Here is a 6,684-nt window from a genome sequence, read left to right on the forward strand (position 1 = left end):
TAATAATAATAATAAATAATAAAAAAATAAAAAACTCTGCAGGGAGATTGGAGTAGAGGCAACACTAAAACCAGCCCAACGGCTTTAACCCCCGCAGTTGACCTTCTCCTGGGCATTGTTATCAGTTATTTGACTGGGAGAGATGGCTCAAGCCTGTAATCCCAGTGCTTTGGGATACCAAGGTGGGAGGATCACATAGTGAGACCCTGTGTATATTTTATTTATTCAAAATTGTTAAAAAAAAATAAAAATAAAAAAGGCCTACGCAGTGGCTCACACCTGTAATCCCAGCACTTTGGGAGGCCAAGGTGGGTGGATCACCTGAGGTCAGGAGTTCTAGACCAGCCTGGCCAACATTGTGAAACCCCATCTCTACTAAAATACAAAAATTAGCCAGGCGTGGTGGCAGGCACCTGTAATCCCAGCTACTCAGGAGGCTGAGGCAGGAGAGTCGCTTCAACCCGGGAGGCGGAGGTTGCAGTGAGGCGAGATCGCACCATTGGTCTCCAGCCTGGGTGACAGAGCAAGACTCTGTCTCAAAAAAATAAATAAATAAAATTAAGTGTTAATGCTGCCTATGTTGAGCTTGTTATGGATTACTTTTATTTCTTCGTGCTTGCCTGCATTTTCCAAAATTACTACAATTAACATGTTTTCTTTTATAATTAAAAAAAAGAATGTTACCCTCACGCAAAATTCAATTTGGAGAGTTCTAGAAGCACATCAATTTGCTCCTCATTAGTCTCCTGTAGTACTTTGAGGATATATATGAATTAAATGGGAAACATCAATCATGGGTTACCTAGAACATTCTTCCAACCTGATTATGTACTAGAAGGAGGCAGGTAGGAATAGAGGGGTGGCAGATGGCAAAGGGGGCACAAAACAGTTGCAATGAGTTTGTTACCTTTGTTAATTTTTTCTTGGAGGAAGAGTCATTTAATGATTTTCTAGCTAAATGAGCTATTTTACATTTGTAGAGATGACAAACTTCGCTATTCAGCAGAATCATATACCTTCTTTGATATTCATAAAGGCTTTGAAGTCCAAAATACACACTGTTTAGCAATCTTAGTCTAGACTAGAGAATAATAGCTCTCCCCTAAATAATATATACATATCTTTTAAAATTAGTCTTGGACAGGAGGAAATTTTAAAAATAGATGGTATGTGTCAGAATCAAGTTCAGTAACTCAGTTCCTTCCTTATAAAACATGTATGGGTTTCACTGAAGGATTATTCTAGACACGTTTGTGTACAGCATAAATACTAGTTAAATGTAAAAAAAATTAATAATGAAAAAGTGAGTCCTAAGAAGACCAGCAGATGGCATAAATAATTTATTTAATCAAAACTGCCAATACGTATATTGTAAAAGATACTTTCCCTGAAGTTTCTCCGATGAAATCTTTTCAATATTTAGGCCAAAATTCCCAATTAAAGCATCATTAAAGAAGACTTAACTTAGTTATAAGCACAAAAATTTAAAATGCAGGAGAGATTGATCTCATGGATGACAACTCAAAGCTGTAAACTGTATGCCTAGAAAGATTTACATTTGTAAAGATTGTAAACTGTATGCCTAGAAACCCAAAAGACAAGGTGTAATGAGAGACAGCTAATCTAGACGCTCCACCCAGCACACGTCCACGAACATCTCTGACATGGGAGGTGACGGGCACTGACATCAGAGATTTAGGAACAATGTCTTCAGAACTACGTGGGTGTGTACCTACTCCAGTAATTTCCTCCTAAGAGCAACATGAAACTGCCTCTCTCTTCAAATATAACTGGAATGTTGGTCTCAACATTTAATCTCTCCTGGACTAAGGCTCCAAGACGCTAAGTCAGCAGTCCCCAATCTTTTTGGCACCAGGGACAGGTTTCATGGAAGACAATTTTTCCTGGATGAGGCGGGAAGTGGTTTCGGTATGAAACTGTTCTCAAGCATTAAATTCTTAAAAGGAACGCACAGAGATCCCTCGCATCCACAGTTCACAATAGGGTTAGTGCTCCTGTGAGAATCGAATGCCACGCTGATCTGACAGGAAGAGGAGCTCAGGTGGTAATGCTCACTCACCCAGCACTTGCCCACCTCTCACCTCCTGCTATGCAGCTGGTTCCTAACAGGCTACTCACGGGTACTGGTCTGCAGTGGTGGTTGGGGACCCCTAAGCTAAGTGATCAAATACCTGTTGGCTGCCCTGGATCTGAAATAGGATATTTTCCCCCATTCTCCACCATCTGATTAAATGGACAGCAGGAAACGTTTGTCCTCCCTTGCTTTTGTACGGGCTCTTACAAAGACAGCTCCCATCACGAAGGGGTGTGGTGCCAAAGAAGACTAGACTGTAGTGGCATGGCCTTGAATTCCACTGCAGAGACTTTTCTCAAGGGTGGTCATGCAGATTCTTTTATTGTTGTTTTTCCTTTGAGACAGGGTCTCGCTCTGTTGCCCAGGCTGGAATACAGTGGTGTGATTAGAGCTCACTGCAGCCTCAAACTCCTGAGCTCAAGCAACCCTTCCACCTTAGCCTTCCAAGTAGCTAGGACTACAGGCACATGCCACCATGTGGGACTAATTTTTTGTAGAGACAGAGTCTCAGTATGTTGCCCAGGTTGGTCTCCAACTCCTGGACTCAAGTCATCCTACTACCTCAGCCTCCCAAAGTGCTGGGATTACAGACGTGAGCCACCACACCTGGCCTCATGGAGGTTCTTGACTATCAGTAACAAGTAGTGCAAAGGCAGAAGTCTGTGAAGCCAAACATTTCATCTAACACCTCCAGAGCAGTGGTTCCTAACTTAGGACCCTCCAAAGGACGGTCAGGGCCACAGACTTATCATCCTGAGTTAGAATCCAGACATGTGCAAGGTCTAGAACAAACTTCACCAAACTATTAATAATGCTTTTTCCAGAAGGTGAGCTTCTAGGAGATTATCTATTTTATGCTCACTATTACATCTCTAGGGCTTAGTCCAGGGTCTTATAGGTAGTAGGTGCTAAATAAATAGTTGTTGAATACTTTTCTATAATGTTTAACTTTTTTTAATGAACATTATTACTTTTGAAATCATAAAGATCTTCTGGAATTCTCATACTCAAAAGGTAAAGAATCACTCTTGTAGAGAATTTTTTTCCACTGGATGAAAACCTAATTATTTTTTCTTCCACAGTCTTTATTTGAATGAATTTAATTTTGAGTGCAAGTATTACTCAATATATGTAAGTCTGGCAAAACCCACCTAACTTAAAGAGTGTGTAAATCAGATAACTGATTCAATTTTATAAATCACCAATGCCTGGACTGGGCATGATGGCTCACACCTGTCATCCCAGCACTTTTTGAGGCCCAGGTGGGAGAATCTCTTGAGCCCAGGTGTTCAAGACCAGCCTGGGAAACATGGAGAAAACCCTATCTCTACAAAAAAAATAGAAAAGTTAGCCAGGCGTGGTGGCGCACGCCTGTAGTTCCAGCTATTCCTGAGACTGAAGCAGGAGGATCACTTGAGCCTGGGTGGTGGAGGATGCAGTGAGTAAGCTGTGATCGCGCCACTGCACTCCAGCCTAGGCAACAGAGCAAGACCTTGTCTCAAAAAATATATATTAAAGAAATACAAAATAAAAAATAAATTACCTGTGACTCATTTCAGAGACTTTCCAGGTGTCTCTGCCGCCTGTTTCAGTAAGCACACTCCACTAGTACTGCACTGTTTACTCTCCTGTGGATGCCTTACGTACAGTTGCATTTTAAAACATCACCTCGAACGTTCTTGGTCCCTTCCCCCACGTTGTTCAGGAAGCATAATGAAAGTCGGCAGCTTTTTCTCAAGTGAGATACGCACTGTGCTACGTGTGTTCCCTGCAAGCAATCTTTAGCTTGCATACCCACTAGGCCAAATATTAATTGGAAGACACTTTGGGAGGAGAGATGTAAAACAAAATTTTCTTTAAAATCATGTTATAGGCCAGGCACGGTGGCTCACACCTGTAAATCCCAGCACTTTGGGAGGCTGAGGCGGGCAGATCACGAGGTCAGGAGATGGAAACCATCCCGGCCAACATGGTGAAACCCTGTCTCAACTAAAAATACAAAGATTAGCTGGGTGTGGTGGTGCACACCTGTAATCCCAGCTACTTGGGAGACTGAGGCAGGAGAATGGCATGAACCTGGGAGGCAGAGGTTGCAGTGAGCAGAGATCACACCACTGCACTCCAGCCTGACAACAGAGTGAGACTCTGTCTCAAAAAAAAAAAATTATTTTATAAATATTGGTTGGAGGCTACAGCCACCCCCACAAATTTGGATTCACACATATAGTTTCAACTACTCTAATTTTGGTATATAGATATAGTAGGCATTCAACAGGTATTTATTAGATGAATAGATATTATGGATATTGATAGTGTTTTTTTTTCTTTCTTTTTTTGAGACAGAGTCTTGCTCTGTTGCCCAGGCTGGAGTGCAGTGGCATGACCTTGGCTCACTGCAAGTTCCGCCTCCCAGGTTGACACCATTCTCCTGCCTCAGCCTCCCGAGTAGTTGGGACTACAGGTGCCTACCACCATGCCCAGCTAATTGTTTGTATTTTTAATAGAGACAGGGTTTCACCATGTTAGCCAGGATGGACTAGATCTCCTCACCTCGTGATCCGTCTGCCTTGGCCTCCCAAAGTTATGGGATTAGAGGCGTGAGCCACCTTGGCCCTTTTTCTTTGTTTAGACATAGTCTCACTCTGTCGCCCAGGCTGGAGTACAGTAATGTGACTTCAGCTCACTGCAAACTCTGCCTCCCAGGTCCAGGTGATTCTCCTCCCTTGGTCTCCCGAATAGCTGGGATTACAAGTGCACACCACCACACCTGGCTAATTTTTGTATTTTTATAGAGACAGGGTTTTACCATGTTGGCTGGTCTCGAACTCCTAGTTTTAGGTGATTCACCCACCTCAGCCTCCCAAAGTGCTGGGATTACAGGCATTAGGATAGTGCTTCTTAGCAAGAGGAATTTATAGACTGAGACCCAGTCTCCCTCCCCATCTGACCCAGGAGGCACCTACTCCATTCCTAGCACCTGACAGTTGTTGGTACCTGCAGGTACTCACAATTTGGGTGGTGGTAACTCAGGAGATGCCTGTACTGATGTCTTTTTTTTTTTTTTTTTTGAGACAGACTCTCGCTCTGTTGGCTAGGCTGGAGTGCAGTGGCACGATCTCGGCTCACTGCAACCTCTGCCTCCTGGGCTCAAGCAATTATCCTGCCTCAGCCTCCCGAGTAGCTGGGATTACAAGTGTGTGCCACCATGCCCAGCTAATTTTTGTATTTTTAGTAGAGACAGGGTTTCACCATGTTGGCCAGGCTGGTCTTGAACTCCTGACCTAAGGCAATCTACCCGCCTCGGCCTCCCAAAGTGCTGGAATTACAGGTGTGAGCCACCGCGCCTGGCCACCTGTACTGATGTCTTAGACAAAGATCTTCTGGTTGAAAGAACTTCAGGGAACCCTTATTATAAAAGTACCAGCCTGGTGGTGTTCATACCTTCAAGTGGGGCAGTTCTCAGAAAAGAAAGTCGTGGGCTGGAAACATAAACTATGTCCATTAATATTTGGTGTTTTAGAACTTATAGACCATTTTACTTTAGACTCTTTTGGTTGTAAGGAATTGAGGTTACTGCAGTTACTAACATAAAGAAGTTTTATTATAAGGCATAATAATGAGACTCTCAAATTAATCCAAGAGGAGCTGTCCCTGAGCTTCCTGTGGCTGGAGTAGTGGGTGGTGTTGGGCTCAAAGTTGCCGAGGGACTTTCAACTGCAAGGCTCTGTGGGTTTTCCTCCTGATGCTCTTCCATTAATATGCCATGAATACACATCTGCATCATTCTCCCCTACTCCTCACCCTGCCTCCACTTCAAACTAGTGGAAGCTATTGCACCAGGCACAGGGCAAAGGTCATTGGTTAGCCTGAAGATTGACAACATGCCCTGGTGAGTCAGCTGTGATCTAAAAGGACAGGGTGCTCACCAGGAACAGATCATTACTGTCTAGCAAAAAGTACCATGGGAGGTTGGGCGCGGTGGCCCACGCCTGTAATCCCCGAACTTTGGGCAGCTGAGGCGGGATGATCACTTGAGGTCAGGAGTCCAAGACCAGCCTGGCCAACATGGTGAAACCCCATCTCTACTAAAAATACAAAAATTAGCTGGTCAAGGTGGCGTGCACTTGTAATCCTAGCTACTCGGGAGGCTGAGGCACTAGAATTTCTTGAACCCTTGAACCCAGGAGGCAGAGGTTGCAGTAAGCCAAGATGGTACCACTGCACTCCAGCCTGGGCAACAGAGCAAGACTCCATCTCAAAAAAAAGTACTGTGGGAGACCATTAAATATGTTTAGTATATTTTGGCATCTCTTTTAAAAGCTGAGTTCAGGCTGGGCATGGTGGCATGTGCCTATAATCCCAGATACTCATGAAGCTGGGGTGGGAGGATAGCTTGAGCCCAGGACGTCCAGGCTGCAGTGAACTGTGATAGTGTTACTGTTCTCCAGGCTGGGTGACAGAGCAAGACCCTGTCGATAAAAAAGAGAAAGTGGGGGAAAGAGAGAAAGAAAGAAAGAGAGAAAGAGAGAAAGAGAGAAAGAAAGAAAAGAAAGAAAGAAAGAAAGAAAGAAAGAAAGAAAGAAGGAAGG

The sequence above is a fragment of the Rhinopithecus bieti genome, unplaced genomic scaffold, assembly GCF_001698545.2.
Source record: "Rhinopithecus bieti isolate Rb0 unplaced genomic scaffold, ASM169854v2 scaffold_30775, whole genome shotgun sequence".
NCBI lineage: Eukaryota > Metazoa > Chordata > Mammalia > Primates > Cercopithecidae > Rhinopithecus > Rhinopithecus bieti.